General features: G+C 44.7%; 1 long non-coding RNA gene across 1 annotated transcript; it reads right to left on the bottom strand.

Moving 5' to 3' along the window:
• Nucleotides 1–15,290: 15,290 nt before the first annotated feature.
• Nucleotides 15,291–16,577, bottom strand: LOC139998957 (uncharacterized). Its single transcript, XR_011803903.1, has 2 exons — nt 16,464–16,577; nt 15,291–16,189 (listed from the first exon to the last, which is right to left on the bottom strand). It is a non-coding gene; the product is annotated as an uncharacterized lncRNA (long non-coding RNA).
• Nucleotides 16,578–19,984: the final 3,407 nt, after the last annotated feature.

Below are 19,984 nucleotides of genomic sequence, written 5' to 3'. Positions count from 1 at the left end.
TCGCCTGAGTCCCCTCCAGAGCCCCCCCGACCCTGCCCGCAGGAGACCCATGCCCAAGCCTCTCCTCAGAAGGCCCCCCCAGCAGGAATTCATCCCTGCCCGCAAGAGAACCCTGCCCCAGCCTCCCTTGGCTCCCCTCAAGAGGCCTCAACTTCTCCCAGCCCTCAGGAGAGCCCTGCCCAGTCCCCCTCGCAGTCCCCTCCAGAGCCCCCCGCTCTGGAGGGGACTGCCCACGGCTCTGCCCACGCAGCCGCGCACGCTGCAGCGTCCGGCGCAGCCCCGCGGGGACTACGTGCCCTGTGTGGGGCCCTGGGCGGGCGGCGATGCAGCGCCCACACCGCTGGAGGAGCAGGAGTCGTCGGTGCCCATCACGCCGCAGCAGCGTCCCGAGCGGGAGCGCCTCAAGAAGCTGGCCCAGGAGGAGCGGCAGCGGGCGACCCACCACATGAGGATCGGCCCCGGGCAATTCTTCGAGCAGCGGCAGAAGGACCACGCCAGAGCCTACTCTTACGGCTACCCGTGACCGACCTCGGGCTTCTCCTCGACGGCCCCCGCAGCACCCAGGCCCGCTCAGCACGCAGGCAGGCACAGAGACCTCTGCAGGCACCTGCTCCAGCTTCAGCCACGCTCCTCAGCCCTTGCCCCTCTCGCTTGCCCTCTCCCCTCTCTCGTGCTGGACCTACGCACTGCTTGCCACTCTCAGGGATGGGCAACGGCAAATGCCAATGGCAAATGCGCGCGCGCCTCACCCAGGAAGGTGGCAATGGCAAGCTGGGGGGATGCTGGCAGCAGCTGGGCTGGGAAAGCTTGCCCATGGCAACTGCTGCTTGGGACACCAAAGGGCTGAGAGACAAGACTTAGCTCTTCTTTCGGGGCATTGCTCTTCTTTGCTGCCTTCTGGATTACATTCCTCTCCTTAGGTGCTCACTCAGCAAGGCCTCTGCCTGCAGCTCTTCTTGCACTGGGACACCAAGGGGATCAGAACTGGGACGTTGTTGGGATAGGAAATGATCAGTGGGATGGGAAGTGATGATGGGGATAGGAACTCATTGGCACGGGAAAAATGGGTTTTATTTGTATTAAATTTACATTTTTAAATTTTATTTAATTTCCTGGGTTTTATTTGTATTAAATTTACATTTTTAAATTTTATTTAATGTACTGGTTGTATTATTTATTTCATGAAATCCACTTTATTGACTGTGTTGTACAGTATGGCATTGTTTCATTATTAGAAAATGATAAGTATTTACTATTATTAATTAAACAATATTTACATATTTTATACATTATAAAGTGTCAATATTCTTATTTCTAATTTTGTTTGTTTTTATTCCTTTTCTACCCTATTAAACTCTCTTTATCCCAGTGCACTGGTTTGGACTTAAGTTTTCCTTCCGAGTCGTTGTGGATTCACTCCGGATGGGGGGACATTAGCGAACGCCTGTGTGCTTCAGATCCAAGGTCACCTTTGCCCTCAACTCAAGATCCATGTTTGCATCTGTTATCATGAAGCAATGTTAACAACAGCAACAATTAAGTTACCTCATTTATTATTTCATGTTATTTCATGATTTCATGTTCAGTTATTTCATGCAGCCCGCTCCCGCTGCCCATGCTCAGACCGGGCATGGATGTGGGCATGGCCAGCACGGACGGCAGAAAATGGGTGCATGGCTGGATGGCTGGCTGGGTGGGAGTTGGGAATTCAGCCTTGGGATCAGAACTGGGAGGTTATTGGGATAGGAAATGATCAGTGGGATGGGAAGTGATGATGGGGATAGGAACTCAATGGGATGGGAAAAATGGGTTTTATTTGTATTAAATTTACATTTTAAAATTTTATTTAATTTACTGGGTTTTATTATTTATTTAATTAAATCCACTTTCTTGACTGTGTTGTACAGTATGGCATTGTTTCATTATTATAAAATGATAAGTATTTAATATTATTAATTAAACAATATTTATATATTTTATACTCGTAAGGGGGTGTCGAGAGGCAGGAGACCTTTTCTCCATTAACACCAGCGACAGGACCCACGGGAACGGGGTTAAGCTGAGGCAGGGGAAATTTAGGCTTGACATAAGGAGGGGGTTCTTCACAGAGAGGGTGGTTGCACACTGGAACGGGCTCCCCAGGGAAGTGGTCACTGCACCGAGCCTGTCTGAATTTGAGAAGAGATTGGACCGTGCACTTAGTCACATGGTCTGAACTTTTGGGTAGACCTGTGCGGTGTCAAGAGTTGGACTTGATGATCCTTAAGGGTCCCTTCCAACTCAGGATATTCTATGATTCTATGATTCTATGATACATTATAAATTATCAATATTCTCATTTCTTATTTTGTTTGGTTTTATTCCTTTTGTACCCTATTAAACTCTCTTTATCACAGTGCACTGGTTTGTTCTTATACTTTTTCTTATACTGTGGAGCCCAAAACTGCACTCAGTACTCAGTACATGGAATACCAAGAGAGACTGCCTGGCATTTTCTCTTCTCTGCAGAAGCTCTGTTGCTAACACTGTCCAGAAATCACCACTGTCACAGACAGTAGTAGCATTCCCTCCTCCCACAGTTGGTTCTTCCCCCCCAAGACTTAGACACCATCCAGAAAAATAAGAAGAATAATACTAATAAAGTAAATAAAATAAAATAAAATAAAATAAAATAAAATAAAATAAAATAAAATAAAATAAAATAAAATAAAATAAAATAAAATAAAATAAAATAAAATAAAATAAAATAAAATAAAATAAAATAATAAAATTAATTAAAATAGTCAAAAGCCGTCAGGAAGGCAGTGGTGCAGACTGTGGAGAGCCTGGGTTCAAATCCTTCTTCTGTGAGGCTCTGAACCTATATCCCACCACAATCTCTCTGCTAATGTATGTCAGGGAAAGGAGGAAGAAAGAACATATCTCCTGCACTTTCCATTTATTGTTGACTGACAATTCTGTAGAGTTATAAAGCCTCAATCAGTGAGATACAGGGTTCTTCTCACATTGTCTCACTGTGCCCTAAGCGGAACAGCTCTCATTTAATAGATGCTTCACCACAAAATCATGAGTCATCTGCAGTTTTGAACTTTTCTGGGATCAAGTCCCTTCAGATGGTTGAGGAATCTGCTCCAGCACCTATGTAAACTGGTGCTCTACTAAGCTAGTGAGTGAACAAGAGAGAAATCCTCTGCTAGATGACTTGACAAATTGGGTCTGAAAATAGTGTTGAGGCAGAATAGTCCACGATTTTTGCCTTGGGTGCACAGAGGGATTGGGTGTTGTAGACTTCTTTTATTCTTCATTAAGATAAACATTTTCAAAAATGTGCTTGTTCAACCTTGCTCCCACTGTGTGCATGGGAGGGAGATAACTGAAGGTGGGGAGCGTTGCTTGGATCCTGCAAGTGGCTGAGGTCCAGTGGGGTTGGAGGCTTTCTTCCTCCTTTTGGAAATGCAAAGCAACCCTGCACCTCCCCTGCACTTGCAGGAGGATCGTGACAGCCCAAAGCACAGCGGCTTTGTAATTGCTGCATACACTTCGATCGGATTTACGTGGCAAGGGTTTGGTAGCAGGGGCCTGCAGGGATGGCGTCTGTGAGAACAGTCCAGACAACAGCCAGCTCCAGATAGCTCCAAAAGGGCCCCGGCGCTTGCCAGAGCTGAGCCAATAAGCGATGTTGTTTGCACCTCTGGGAGAGCAGATGTAAGAAGGGGGAAATACTGCTGCACAACAGAAGCTGGTAGAGCAAGGAGTGAGAAGCAGCCCTGCAGCCCCCAAGGTGAGTGCAGCAGGAGGCAGGAGGTGCTCCAGGCTCACAGCAGCAGTTCCCCTGCGGGCTGTGCAGGGAGAGGCCCCTGGTGGAGCAGGCTGTCCCCCTGCACCCATGGGTCCCACATGGAGCAGATCTCCACGCTGCAGCGCCCCTGTGGGTGGAGGAGCCCCCGGTGGAGCAGGTGGCTGTGGCCTGGAGGAGGCTGCGGCCTGTGGAGAGCCCCCGCAGGAGCAGGCCCCGGGCCGCAGCTGCAGCCATGGAGAGGAGCCCACGGGGAGCAGGGACAGAGAGGGACCTTGGAGGAGGGAACTGTATCCTCTTTTTTCATCGGTGCTGAGATTGAGGATCAGGATTTCGTGGTAGGAATTTGTTTAGATGAACCAATTTACATCCATATGGGTTTTGTATGTTTGTTTCACCTTGTCTTGCAGGACCATCTTGGCTGGGTCTGCAGTGTTGTGCAAAAGTGAAGTTTTTCACAATAAAGAGCAGCTTTATTTTCGGGGAAAAGGCTGAGGTGGCCTTCATCAGAGTCTTGTGACCTGAAAATGCAGAAAATGGGTGCATGGCTGGCTGGGTGGGTGGGTGGGTGGGAGTTGGGAATTCAGCCTTGGGATCAGAACTGGGACATTGTTGGGATAGGAAATGATCAGTGGGATGGGATAAGTGGGATCCCCCCCCCGTGGAGAGGAGCCCCCGCAGGAGCAGGGGCCTGGGGGGAGCTGCCGCCCAGCCGTGGGGGACCCGTGCTGGAGCAGTTTGCTCCTGGGGGATGGATGGATGGATGGAGCCCGTGGGACGGAGCCATGTGGGAGCAGTGCTTGAGGAGCTGCTGCCTGTGGGCAGCCCGTGTGGGATCAGCTGGGGAAGGACGGCATCCCGTGGGAGGGACCCCACGGGGAGCAGGGGCAGGGAGGGACCCTGAGGGTCACTCTGCTGAGTCTGCTTTGCCCGTCACGATACTTGTTGAGCCATCGCCCTGTCCTTATCTCAGCCCTGGAGCCCTTTGCATCGTATTTTCTCCCCCTTTCCCTTTGAGGAGGGGGAGTGAGAGAGCGGCCGTGGTGGAACTCGGCTGCCCACCCGCTTCGAACCACCGCAGTTGCAAAGTCCTGGGAAAGATTTCTTTCAAGAAATTAAACAAGGTGTTTAACAAAGAAATGCAGAGTTTCCTTTTGAAGGCTTCCTGGAGAATTGGGCTTCTTTCCTATTCCCAGCTCAGAGGAAGGGAATTGTTGATTTCACCTTCTTTTTTCTTACATGGAAATCAAAGGTGAACTGCTCTACAAGGACGGGCAATGTCTCAGAATCAAGCTCTTTTGCTCTGTAGTCCTTTCTCAAGGAAAAGATTGATCACACACCTTCCACAGATGTAGGGGAGCAGAGAATAATTTGGGAACTACTCTAATTCAAGTCAGTTTGGGCATAGTGGTACTTCCCTAGCTGTTTCTGAGACAGACGCATTAGCAACAGAGAGTGTTGTGCCGTCACTGGGAGGCGCCTGCGGTGATGACTTCAGAAACAGAACTGAATTGTGTCACCACAGCACTTTGGCAACAGCTGCCTCCATGCACGTTTAGCTGGGAGGCACAGAGAAGGGTGCTGGATGCGATGAAACCACGTGAGGATTTGTGGATCTCCCCTTGAGGTGCACAGAGAGGGACCATGCCCTTCTGTAAGTGTTCTGATGCTTGGCTGAGGAAAAAAATGTGGTTTTGTTGTGAATGCTTCATTGTAGTATTCTGTAGTTTGTGTCAAGTCCTTACAGAAGCCTCAAGGTTGGTACTTTGCTCAATGATGGAGCTGCACAGAGTGAGAACAGACCCAATGTACGGGTGAGGGCCTCTGCACGTTCTCTTCTTCCTACAGACGATCAACAAATAAGGGGAGACAGAGAAGAGTGTGCTGTGGTCCTCCCATAGACTGCAAGTACTAAAGCATAAACAAGAGGCTTAAGAGTCCCCCTGTCACGTTAAAATTCAGGACAGCAATGGACTTCCTCACACGGGCTGGCCTGTCGACTAGTGTCTCAGGCTGTGGCGTATGAAGATGCACTCCATCTGCTTTCAGGGTAGCAATGGCAGTGGGCAAGCTGCCTGACCTTAACATTTGTCATTTCATTTCTCACCTGAGTTTTGGTGGTACTCCACGATTCATTCTTGGTCTAGAAAAAAAAAAAAAAAAAAAAAAAAAAAGTGAATTTGGATCAAAATAAAAGGATAAAAGGATTTCCTTTCCATTAATTACATGTTCTTAACTTAACTAAAAAAAGTGAACTGCGATGAAAATAAAAGGATTTCCTTTCCATTCATTACATGTTCTTACCTTTGTAACAGATTTGGTTATTGACTTAGAAGGCAAATATCTGGCCAGACTGCAAGACTTGTGCTCGCAGCGTGGGACAGCTCTCGTAAAGGTGATTCAGGGCAGTTTCTGGAAAACAAGACATCAGATCTCCAAAACACTTTCTTTGTGCTAATGTAGGAAGGGTGAGTAAGTGTAAAGGTAAGAGCCCAGATACCGTAAGAAGCAGAAAGTGTGAAGGAAACTTCCTTCTGGCTGATACAGCTCCATATCTAGTTGTCAAGTATGAAGAGAGCAGTGCTAAGTTTCTTGGGGAGAGGTAAAAAAGAAGAGACTGGGAGATTGTAAAAGGAAAAAGTGGGATTCCCTATTTCAGGAAATCCTAGGAACTGGAAATAGAGATTGGAAGAGTGCTTTAAGCCAAGACAGACATGTTTTAAAACTAAAACCTAGGAGTTGAATGAACCAAGAAATGAATCCCTTTTGATTATGCAGTTGTGTCCAGTGTTATCTTGGGAAATATGGTTTCCACATAAAACGTATCTGGGGCTTGAAGTTCTCCTAAGGCCCTTCTCTGTGTATTCCCTACTGTTTGGTAAGCGCTGAGGTCACACTGCAGACAGCAGCACGTCCTCTCCCCACTACTTAGCTGTCTGTTCTCACAACACGTCTAGGAACAGAATGGCTTGGACACAACTGCGCCTAGGACCGAGTTCATTCAAGCTGCTGGACGAGGTAAAAGCTCTGGACAAGCGAAGGGGAGGGAGGGATGGGTGGACATACAATATGATCACTTTAATCTCATTTCTCTAAGAATCCTGGCTGAGAAAACAAAACAAAACAGAATCAAAAAGAACAGAACAGAACAGAACAAATGAAGCAAGCAGCTAGCTTGCTGGAGACATTGTCTGGGAAGCAGTGAAAACACTTGCAAACAAAAACACGTCAAAGGACTAACTCTTTGAGCTTAATTCTAATCCAACAGCATAACCTCAAAGTCCTGTTTCTGTTCGTAACAGACTGGTCCAGTAACATGTCCCATTGGATGACTTTGCAGCATAGATGTCAGGAATGCAGCTTGGGATCCCCTCCTTCTACTCAGAGTTCACTTTGAAGGGATGAGCAAGTAATTCTTCCTGGGTTGACGGAAATCTAAAGTCTGTTTTCTAACACTCTTCCAGACGCTTCTCTGTCCATCGGCCTGTCCTGCCAACTCTGGTGTGAGTGTGAAGTTGTGGCAAGAGGGATTTCCCATTCCTATTTGACCTGATGGACACCAGCTTTCCTCGGAAATGGCTGATGTTGCTGAGGAGGCAGCAGTATCAAAGCCCTTGCTGATGAAGGTACAACCAGCTGGGGAGGCTTTGGCATTTCTGCACAACGCTGCTCCCTGACTGTCACTCCAGACTCAGATTCGGAAAGAAGCAAAGCAAGCTAGAGGAAAACTGGATGTCCTGGTAATTTTCTTTTCCTTTTATTTCTTCATTCTTCACTTGTAAGAAAATCTAAATCTTAACCCTTTGTTTGAAAACACGGCTTTACGGAAATGCTTATGGGTGTGCTCCTTCACCTTGTGTGGAACCTGCTTCACCTCGCTTCAGCTATAGGACACCTATGCTCCAATTTATGCTTCCCATGATAAAGCAGTGTTCTTTCGGTATTCTTTTCTGTGATGCTTGCAGGCGAGGTTGAAAAGAGTTGTCAGTAGGATTCTTCGTTTCCTTTGCAGTATCCAAAGCTCCGTATTACCGTGGATCTTCTCCTCTGATCTGGAAAGCTTCACAGGCCAAAAGAGAATTGAGATGAAGAAGGAAATAGTGAATGCTGACCAATATTGCCAAGTACCACCTGTAAGTTTTGTGAAAGAATCCGGTGCATTTCTGTAGTGGTAGAAAGTTCATAAAATCATCGTCGTGCACTTGAAGGCAAGCAATGCTGTAAAAATGAAGAATGCAAGGCCCTGCTTAAGGACAATCTTCAGGCTGCTTCTAGATCAACAGCTTATTTGCTTCTTCCACAACCTCATCTCCGCTTGCTTAGAAGTTGTGAAGGTCGGAAGCACACTCCGTCTTTTTCATCCCCTCTGTGTATCTTTTCCCTGACAGCAACTTCTGTCTTGGCTCTTCACATCCAGCCAGAGCAGTTGCTTTGCCTCCGCAACCTGCAGGCTGACCTCTCGTGTGTACCTGTGCTGGACTGAGGGTAATGCTTGTAACGCACACAGATGCTGCATTCACTGTGACTTTTAGAAAAGAGAGCAAGAAGCTAACCTGCACAGCAGACTCTTAGGTTTCTCTCTCTCTCTCTCTCTCTCTCTCTCTCTCTCTATCTGCATATATATTTCAGTACTTATTTACTTCTTTAAAGATACCTTAAATAGAATAGATACTTTAAGAAAGCTTACTTGTTCTTCCCCTTTCCTTGTTTTTAACGTTTGCTTTTCTAACCAATCCTTAATGTTACAACATTGGATTGATGCAGTACTCAGTCCTTAGAAGTTCTCAAAGCACATCAGTGATTTCTCTATTTCTCAACCTTTCCATCTTCATTGAGATCTCTCATCTGAATTTAGGTATGAGGTGAAGAAGAACACTGCAAGCAGCTGAAGCCGTATCAGACACATGCTTCTGCTAGGAAGTCATTCCGAGTGATTCCACGGTGTACTTTAGACAGGTTTGCTCTGATCCTCTGGACTCAGCATCCCCAAGGGATATTTCAAAGCTCTCGGAAGGACCCGTCATTATCTCTGACACTGCAGCCTCCAGTAGGAAGGGGTAAATATTCCTTGCCCTTGTGCAAAGGAACTACTCAGTTAGCTGTTTCTAACCCAAATCTCGTTGTTGTCTTCTATTGACAGACACCACCTGGCTAGCCAAGCTAAACCACTGAAAATGGAAGGAGTGGGACATCTTCCAAAGCCTGCTGCTGCTTCTAAGCAGAAGTGAGCTGTAGGTGGGGACACAGCAAGAGGAAACGTCCAGGCCACGGTGGAACTGCAAGGCACCTGTCTGAGCCACACAACGAAGTCAGCGATTCCCAGTTGGAGACTGTTGCTCGACCAGTGACACAGCAGCTGGAGCGCTTCTGGTTGCTGCTGATGGGTTCCCGTGAATCAGCCAGGGATAGGAGCTATGAGAACGACTGAAGCGATTTGAAGTTACCTGAAAGAAAGAAGAGAGGAGAGAAGAAGACAAGAGGGGAGGGAAGGGGAGGGAATAAAAGGAAGGGAGGGCAGGGGAGGGTAGGATAGGATAGGATAGGATAGGATAGGATAGGATAGGATAGGATAGGATAGGATAGGATAGGATAGGATAGGATAGGATAGGATAGGATAGGGTAGGATAGGATAGGATAGGATAGGATAGGGTAGGATAGGATAGGGTAGGGTAGGGTAGGGTAGGGTAGGGTAGGGTAGGGTAGGGTAGGGTAGGGTAGGGTAGGGTAGGGTAGGGTAGGGTAGGGTAGAGTAGGGTAGGGTAGGGTAGGGTAGGGTAGGGTAGGGTAGCGTAATGTAGCATGTTAGAGGGGAGGGGAGCATAGGAGAGTATAGGATAGTGTAGGGGATCGGAGTTTAGGGGAGTGTAGGGTAGGATACGGGAGGGGAGTGTAGGAGAGTGTAGGGGAGGGGGGCATAGGGTAATGTAGGGTAGTGTAGCGAACGGGAGTTTAGGGTAGGATAGGGGAGGGGAGTGTAGGAGTGTGTAGGGTAGTATAGGGGAGGGGAGTGTAGCAGAGTATAGGGACAGGGAGCATAGGGGAGGGGATGGTAGGGGAGGGGAAGAGACAGGAGGGGAGGGGAGGGGATGGGGGGAGGGGAGGGGAGGCAAAAGTGGGGAGAGGAGGCAAAAGAGGGGAGGGGAGGGGAGGGGAGGGGAGGGGAGGGGAGGGGAGGGGAGGGGAGGGGAGGGGAGGGGAGGGGAGGGGAGTGCTACCATAAATAAAATTGCCAAATACATGACATTTTGGATCTGGAGCCAAATCTTTGTGTACATGTCCTCTCCCCATAGCCCCACGTGCTGACCACCCACCCGAATCTATCATACTGTTGGTCAGAAAGAACAGGGAGCATAGGGGAGGGCAGGGGAGTTGAGGGAAGGGAAAAGAGGGGATGGGAGGGGTGGGGAGCGCTACCATCAATAAAATTGCCAAATACAATGAAGGAGCAGCAGAGCCTGCAACCTCCATTCCCCAACATCCTCCAACCACCCCCCCACTGCTCCGTGGGAAATAGGTAGAAGAATCAAGACTGAGGTTTAGCCTGGGATGGAGGTAGTGTGGCGAGGTGGTTTTCTGTTTGTTTGTTTGGTTGGTTGGTTGGTTGGTTGGTTTTAAAGTTTTTAAATTCTCACTGTCCTACTTTGTGATCAGTTGGCAATAAATTCAATTACTCTTCCCCAAGCCAAGTCTGTTTTGTCCATGAAGCCATCTTCCAGTCCTGAAATAAGAAAGGAAACAGACCTGCAAGCAACTGTTACACAAGTGCAGGAAGAGTGACAAAGGAGGGTTTTGAGGCATGAAGTTCCTGCAAGGATGCTCTGCTCTTTCCTCACTTCAGTATGAAAAGCACGGCACTAGTGGGTGGTCTGTGGTGGTAGTTGTTTTTTTGTTGTTTGTTTGTTTGTTTGTTGTTTTGTCAGCTCCACCCCACAGTATTTTGCTTGTTCTACTTGTTTTGGTGTGCCCCCATTCCCTCCCTCAAGGTAAAACATCCCTAGGGGTAATAACTTGCTGTTAGCAAACAAGATCTTGCAAAAGAGTGAAGTTAACATGGCACCACCTGCACTGGTGTATAAATAGTTCAAATATTTTCCCTCACTTTCCTGTAACTTTCCTGTAAATTGCTGGTCAGGAGATAACAAGTGGAGAAATTTAGGATAAGAGAGAGAAAGTTGTGTTTCCTATTGCCCTGGAGTTTCTGTTGGTCTGGCCACGGAAATGGAGTACTCAAAATCCTCAGGACACTCAGTTTATACCAGATTTATCCTAAAACTGCAGTATTTCTAGGCCCTTGGGATTCTTATCAATTAAAACATACTTTTTCACGCACAGAAGATGCAAAAAAGTGCGTCTACTGCAGTATGCAGACAGAGCCAGTCCTGTCTCTTGATTCCTTCTGCCTTCTGCCTGAAGAGCAGCAGACAATCGAGTTCTTGTCTTCAGCAGCTACGGCCTTAACCAACTGTGCAGTCTGTCCATTCATACACAGAGGAGGAAAAATAGCGTGGAATAACTCCTCTCCTTTGTGCTAACAGAGGAGGGTACAGCTTCCTCACTCCAACCCCACCGAGGCAAACCAGTCAGCAGTGCACGCCAGAGCCTCTGTCTCTTCCCCGTCTCATGATGTGCAGCTGGATCACTCTCCCTTCTATCCCCAGGATCGCTTTCAGCACAGTCACAGAAGGGTCAGACTCACAGCTTTAGGACCCATCAGAAGAGGCTTTCACTCTTCTGCCACCACACCCCCTATACACATGCAATTTCACACATGCAAAGAGACACCATGGATTGGGGAGTTGCACAGAGAGGAGACCACACCCGTTTGCCTGCCTGCAGTTTGACACCAGTAGGGAGGTAATTCACCTCAGGAGTTTCCATAGAGATGACAGAATATGGCCCTAGGGTCCTGCTGCTTCTTTCAGCCCTAATTCTTCAAATCCATAGGAACGGAAGAAACCTTCCCAGCCAAGTGCTGCATATCTTGAAGGTTGGAGAACCCACAGCCTTCTGCTTCATTTCATTTTAAAGATCAATCCCAATGTCACTCCCATAGAAGTAGTGGAAGCCATCTGGCTGGCTTGGCTTTCTCTCCAAAGAAGACCAAATGAGAGTTGGTCACGGGTGAGGATGAGCCCTGACAGTTCCTGCATTTTGGTTCTCCTGCAGCCCACAAAGCTCTCACTGCCTTGCCTGAATTTGAACCCCTTTGGAACCAAATCTACAGATTATCTCTGTAAATCCAAAACAGCACTTATTCACCATGTGAACAACAAATGCCTGGGATGGTTAACAGCACTTAGGTGCAAAGGTCAGATATATGTAGCTGCATGTTACACATTTTTAGTCTGAATAGCACAATTTATCCTTTGACTCCATTTTGCTGTCATGTGGATATCAATTTGCAATCATTTGGTCTGTCCTCCCTTTGGTGGCTTCCGTGAGAAGAATCTAGAAGCTGCCCCCTGTTAGATAACGGCTCCACTGCTGGCCAGAGCCAAGCCAAGAAACGATGTCGCTTGTTCCTCTGGGAGAGCATATTGAAGAAAGGAGAACAAAAATAACAACAAAAAGCTGTTTCACAGGGAGAAAGAGAGGAGAAGCAGCCCTGCAGCCCCCCCGGTGAGTGCAGCAGGAGGGCAGGAGGCAGCAGCAGTTCCCCTGCGGGCTGTGCAGGGAGAGGCCCCTGGTGGAGCAGGCTGTCCCCCTGCACCCATGGGTCCCACATGGAGCAGATCTCCATGCTGCAGCGCCCCTGTGGGTGGAGGAGCCCCCGGTGGAGCAGGTGGCTGTGGCCTGGAGGAGGCTGCGGCCTGTGGAGAGCCCCCGCAGGAGCAGGCCCCGGGCCGCAGCTGCAGCCATGGAGAGGAGCCCACGGGGAGCAGGGACAGAGAGGGACCTTGGAGGAGGGAACTGTATCCTCTTTTTTCATCGGTGCTGAGATTGAGGATCAGGATTTCGTGGTAGGAATTTGTTTAGATGAACCAATTTACATCCATATGGGTTTTGTATGTTTGTTTCACCTTGTCTTGCAGGACCATCTTGGCTGGGTCTGCAGTGTTGTGCAAAAGTGAAGTTTTTCACAATAAAGAGCAGCTTTATTTTCGGGGAAAAGGCTGAGGTGGCCTTCATCAGAGTCTTGTGACCTGAAAATGCAGAAAATGGGTGCATGGCTGGCTGGGTGGGTGGGTGGGTGGGAGTTGGGAATTCAGCCTTGGGATCAGAACTGGGACATTGTTGGGATAGGAAATGATCAGTGGGATGGGAAGTGATGATGGGGATAGGAACTCATTGGGATGGGATAAATGGGTTTTATTTTTATTGCATTAAATCCACTTTATTGACTGTGTTGTACAGTATGGCGTTGTTTTATTACTATAAAATTATGATGATTATTATTTAATCTTACTAATTAAACAATTTTTATACGTTATTATATTATAAATTATAAATATTAATATTGATTATATTGTTTTTATTCCTTTTCTACCCTATTAAACTCTCTTTATCCCAGTGCTCTGGTTTGGACTTTAGTTTTCCTTCCGAGTCGTTGTGGATTCACTCCGGATGGGGGGACATTAGCGAACGCCTGTGTGCTTCAGATCCAAGGTCACCTTTGCCCTCAACTCAAGATACATGTTTGCATCTGTTGTCGTGAAACAATGTTAACAACAGCAACAAAAAAGTTCCCTACTTGCTAGCAGCATCCCTACGTTTGCTGGGGTCTGCTCTGTGCATTTTGAAGACCGTTCCATGCTATTCAGCCCCTTCAGGAGGAAATGGATGGTTCTAGGAAAATGCGTCTTGACCTGATGCAAAGCTGTGACTCAGCACCCTGCAGCCCCCGCAACCCCTGGCATTTTACCTGCAGCCCCTCCAACAACTCCTTCCTTCCTTCCTTCCTTCCTTCCTTCCTTCCTTCCTTCCTTCCTTCCTTCCTTCCTTCCTTCCTTCCTTCCTTCCTTCCTTCCTTCCTTCCTTCCTTCCTTCCTTCCTTCCTTCCCTCCTTTCGTTCTGTCTGTCTGTCTCTCTGTCTGTCTTTCTCTGTTTCTGTCCAGTACTGATTTTATGGCTACGTGTGCATATCCACAGTGTACAGTTTTCTCCGTTCCGTTTCTTCCCTGAGTCTTGCCCCTCTTCCCTGCAACTGAACAGCATTGCCTTGATCAAGGAAGTGGCAACATGTGGCTTACACAGTAACCTGCTGAAATTACAGCTATAACCATGGAGCACAGCTGCCGATCAACACAAGACCACCAATCGCTCACATTTCTAAACTGCTCGTCACAATTCTTCCGTATGTAGGCTGTGATGCTGCTCATCTCTTAAGCACCCATCCATTTCTTCTCTTCCCAGACCCTCAAGGTGTCCTGGTCAAACCACCTCCCTTCCTCTTGCCCCATCTGGCTCTCCCACCTTCCTTTTCCCTCAAGGCTCAACTTTTTTTTTTTTTTTTTCAGCATAGGAGCTCCATAGAAGCTGCTGCTGCCCACCTCCGAGTTGACTAGGGCTGAACTACTGAAAAAGAAAAGAAAATCTATAAATAAGAGTGAGAGATGGTGAATACCTAACCATCTCTTAAAAGCAGGATTTTAAGAGAATAAGTAATTGATAAATGGAGTTAAGATCGGAGGGAAAAAAATCCACTGTTGCAATCAATAGAGTTAAGAAGTTTTTCAAGTACATTAGGAACAAAAATTAGAGTAATGACACAGATCTGATACGGGATGGGTATTGCTTCAGTGAGAAATGATGGAAAAAAACACAACACAACACATGTGTATGTGTTGTTGGGTATTTGTAAAAAAAAAAAAAGAAAAAAAAAACAGGTTAATGAAAACTGCATGCTCAATTAGATGATTTTTTTGTTGTCATTGGTAGGGAATTGTGTGCTTTACAACACAGTATGTGTTATATATATATATTATATATGTTTTATATATGTTTTATATATGTTTTAATAAAATAAGGAAATGATATTTTTTTTCTACGTTTGTGGTTTCCAAACTGTAGTTAATAAACATTAAACAAGATGCAATAGGATCTCGTTAACTCTTTTGTTTGAAAAAACAGTGGCCCTGATCGAGAGGTGCAAGTGAGAGGAGACAATATTCAGTATTTCTCTATGTTGTCATTTATTGGTGAAGATGAAAGTCTGCAGTTCATGTTCATTACACTAGCATGACAAAATGACCACAAGGGGGACTGTCTGGTAGTGAAAAGGAACTTCAGCATGGATTAAAAATCTTTGCCTTTCTTTATTCTGAACTGTTTTTCTTATGGCTGCTAGAGAGAGATTCTCTGCCTTAGAAATAAAACTGCCCAGGCTGTTCTGATAAACCTGTAGGGTTAAGGCACTTCTACCAAAACAGATTTCAAAAGGCAAGAAGTCAAAAAGCAACAATTCAGTAATCTGTGTACGCTTCTATATTAAGTTTTAAGATAACCTGGTTTATATTTAGTTCACACAAATTAACCAAACATAGCAGCATACAAATTAAGAAAAGCTTAAGAAATTTATTAGATGCACAGATAAAGTGCTGTAACAGAGAAACTTGTGTAAATCTATTCTAAAATAAATAAGGTACAGTTAAACCACCTTTGACTCGTTTTAACTCGGAAAGAAATAACCTAAGTTTTAATCATTTGAATTTTAAGGTCAAGGTGAAATATACCATAACTATAACAGTGGTTGTGATCTGTATCAACTATTTGAGTCTCCTGTTCCTCTTGAGGTCTCCCAGAAACAGGAAGGCTATTGCAACATGTATACATTAGACATAGCTCCTTTTACAGAAACATTTTTGTAATAAAGTCTGGTTGCTCAAATACATGTTAAAATATTTAACAAGGAAACAATTTTCTCCTGATCCAGTTGATCTTTTAAACAAGACGATGTATTTTTCCTATGACGCAGCCCACAGGAGGGAACAGAAGTAAACATCCTCCTTAACTGAAGACGGTTTTGCTTGAAGAACTAAACTATTGCATTATTATATGAGAGCAAGAAATATCCATTTGGGTTATCCCTTTCTCCAAACATGGTGCCCAGTGATACATGTATTTTTGCCTTAATCTCAAAGGCCCGTTTGTCTCCAGGTAAGGTACGTTAAAAAGAGATTCCCTTTAAGCATCTTATCACAAGATCTCTTACTGCCTTTCCATCCGGGGAAGCTTGTGTGTTAAACTGCCCTTGGAGTTTTGGATGCTACTAGATTTCTGTGCTCTGTTATCCATAATTTCAGGCACTTCGGTGCTAACATGGCTGTTTAAGTCAATGCAATAATATTACCAATATATTCAACACTCAGAAGAGTCACCACAGTTTCCTTCACACACTCAGGATTTCAAATTCTTCTTCCAATTCAAATAGCTTGTCAGTAGATTCAATGAGTTCTGTAAAAAAAGATAAAGAAAAAAATGCTTCTAAAGACATGCCTGATTTTGTTCACTTAAAAAAAAAAAAACTTTGAAAGACGCATTCCAGAAAAGTACTTTGTAAGAGTGAAAAAAAAAAATCTGTGCTAGCAATTGTATGGCTTGTTTGGATACATGCCTGCTATATATTGCTTGACACTCACAAAGGATAGTTATTCTACCTGTGATTATTCTTTTATTTGCTAACGAGGAACATAACATTGCACAATTAGGCTTTTAATCGGTGCCTTACCTGCTCCTGTGGTTGTCACTTCTGGTTTTGTTGGAGGTATGAAAGGAGGCCAGTGTGGCGGGTGCTTCTGGACCAGCTCAAACATCCGTAGACTCTGCTGCTTTAGAATCTCCTGAGGACAGAATGCTTTCATTTTAAAAGCTGGCTCGGGAGACGCTTCAAACACAAAACGTGTCTGCTTAATTGAAAGTGTTTTTTAATTACGCATGTCCATCAGGAAAATAAAGTCTTTATACAGACATACTGTGAAATCCAAGCACCATGGTCTCTGTAATACATCCCTAGTTAAAACACATCTGGAAGACAGATCTCTTGAACTGTACTACAAATTATCAGTCTTATCATCTTTTGATATCAGCTTTGATATCTGCAAACCTGTAATTTTGTTTACATGTAGCAAGCACACTAGGAATGTACAATATTTTCTGCTTTTTAAAAGGAAGTTGCTTGCATAGAACTCTCCTCAAGTTTTCTGTTGATCAATAGCACAAAAGACAGATCTATCAGCTCCTCCAAAGGGGAAAAAAAAAAAAAAACAAACGCATCAGATTTTGAAGGACAGGTTTTGGTCAGGAAAAAAGGTGTTCCTGAAGCCAAACGCTATTCCTCTTCAAAGAGAAGTTACCTTCTGTCCTGTATTTCAGTTATTTACAAACTGTTTTCCTTAGATGATTTTTTTTTTTTTTTAAATAAATGCCTTTAGAGGTTGATGGTACTTTACATTCAGACGTCTGGTGCTTAGCTTAACAGCTGCATGCAGAAACATCCTCAAGTCTGTTTCCTGTGGCAGCCAGCACCTTCTGTTCTCCCTAGATCAGCAGGAGCTAGAGGCCTGCAGCACTTACAGAATCAGATCTTTAAGATAGCAGGGACTAACAGTCATAATTAGAACACGCAATCTATTATGTCAAACAATAAAAAAGGATCAGGAAGCAAATCATTGATACATCACTACAATATGGCAGTTAAACCTTAGTCATTTAGTGAGAATTAGAAGTTAAAGAAGTTATTTTCTCAATCTATGCTCTTTTCAAAACTTAGGGAGTGCCAGTTTCTTTAATAAACAAAAGGCTTCTAAACTATAAGGAGAATTACAAGTTAACAAATGTTAGTGCCCTTTATTACAAATTACAGCAATAAGCTACAAGACTGTCTATTCTAACATTACTGACTCTGGTACCCAAGTGGGTATGGACAGCTGGAAGATGACAAATCAACAGTTTGGATTAATGATGCTATGCTTTACCCTGACCTTGATGCAATTACAGACCTTAAAGGAAACTTAGCTACTGTGGCTGTGCATGTAGCTGAGGTGTTTCACCATGGAATTTAACCATGTATTGTCACAGTATTGCACAGTCACTGGAACATCTCAAAACAGAAAGGACCTAAATCTCTCTACTTTAGTTCTACAGGGAAACAAAATATTTTCAAAAGATGAATGGAGTTGGAATGATTCTCTAAGAATGGCTGAACTTTAAGCCATGTCTGGACAAACAATACAAATTGGTTGCCAAATAACTAAAATAACTGAACCAAATTTTGATTGCTGGTACAATTTTACTTTCACCAAACCTATAATTGTGTACTGTCTCTGAGGCTACAGAGGCACAGAATTACTATTTGAATTCATGGTCAAAGGATATGAAGCCTCTGCCCCTGCAGATATTTGAAAACGAACCGACTCAGCCTCCCATTGGTCTAACTCCTTCCATCTTCAACACAGGTCCTTACATAATTAAAAACGTGGGACAACAATAAATTGTCTTTAACCCTAGTTGGTCCCTAAAAAAGGGCCACAGGATGCAACTAGGTTATTGGGAACAGGATTAGGTATATTAAATAACATTGATGCTGAGGTCTTAATGAGTAGAGTAACTGCTACTACAGATGACCTAAGGAAACTGGAACAACCAATAAAATCATCCTTATTGGCTTTAGGAGCAAATCAATGGCTTCTATCAGATATTTTACCCCATTGGGAACAAATTGAGGAAAATGATCATCAATTAATTGTAAATGCCCTTGGAAAAGCCCAAGGCAATACCTCCCTTGCCTTGAGCTGTATCCAAGTGCAGTTATGGATACAATCTGTAGCAGCAGCTATTATTAGAGAGGGAGAAGGAGGAACTTTGCCCACTGAAATTCGAAAACTGATTTGGGATAATGCTTCAGAATTTGAAAAAGAATTTCAAGCTTGGTGGCAATTAGTCAACTTTACCCATTAAAATGATCAAATTGTTGCCTTTATACTTACTATAAGTAATGCCACCATATACAATGTATATCCAATCATTGCATTAGGACTCAATCACAATGGAACTATACTTTATCCTAAAGAGCATAAAGTATGGGCCCATCAAAAGGGAGGAAAGTGGCAAACAATCGATGTAAATGCATGCATTGTGCGTGAACAAAAAGGTTTCATCTGTGAAAGTAACACGCTGGAATCTCAAGACATTTGTCTTGACACTGAGCAAAATATTTGCCACTTCGAGATACATCCTAATGAAACCCTTGAAACTGTACTTATATATATTGGGAAAGGTTGCGTTTGTATGAGAACTCATTGTGATTCTATAGTCGTAGATAATACAGTGGTAGATACCAGTAATCACTCTAATGTTTGTGTTTGCAATTTTACCAAAATTCTAGGATGTGATTTTAAATACTCAGCTCCTGTCACTTCTTATCAACTTATTGCATCTAATTATATTCTGCTTCATGAACTGCTGCCTACTCCTATTGGAATGAACCTCACCTTGGTGAAGAAATTGCTGGTACATGAGGACCTGAAGCAGCTGATGACACAAGTCCGAGAAAATGGACAAAAAACTCTGATTACTGTCCATCATGATGCACAAGAAATACATCAAGTGATGGAAAGAGTGAAGAGAGATGAGAGACACCGTTGGTGGGACACTTTGTTTGGATGGTCGCCAGCTGCCAAGGGAATCTTCAACAAGATGCTTCACCCTGTTATTGTTCTGCTAATACTGTATTATGTTTTATACTGACAATTAGTTTGTATGTTAAACTTTGGTTTATGATGAAACGTTTAGCATCACTACACAATGTACATACATTCGATAAACCACATTCCGAGAATGTATGTGATATCCCCGACACATTCCAACTGTCGTGAAGCTTGAGTGACTATAGTCACGGGGTTGATTATGTGGTGTAAATGCCTGAAGTAACTAGGAAAATAGAACTAACATTCACATTTTTAAGGAAAAGGTACAGCTTTGAAGAGGCTTCCAGGGTAGGGCATAACTGCATTATCTGAGTGTTCCCTAGGCTCCCAACCTTAGATGCTATTGCGCTGGGGAAACTTGGTGTGCTAGCTCTAAGGAACACCACGGAGCGTGGAGTGGAGTGGAGTGGAGACACCACGGCTAGGCTCTGTAATCAGGTGGGGCCTCGATTGTTCTTGTGCACAAAGCTGCACTTTTTGCCACCCTAAGCCAAAGACCTGTCATGTTTTGACAAATGCTGTACCCTAGTGTACTTTTTGCTCA

Source organism: Anas platyrhynchos, chromosome 17 (assembly GCF_047663525.1).
Source record: "Anas platyrhynchos isolate ZD024472 breed Pekin duck chromosome 17, IASCAAS_PekinDuck_T2T, whole genome shotgun sequence".
NCBI lineage: Eukaryota > Metazoa > Chordata > Aves > Anseriformes > Anatidae > Anas > Anas platyrhynchos.
The sequence above is the reverse complement of the archived record's forward strand: the minus strand, read 5'-3'. Positions and strand labels throughout refer to the sequence as shown.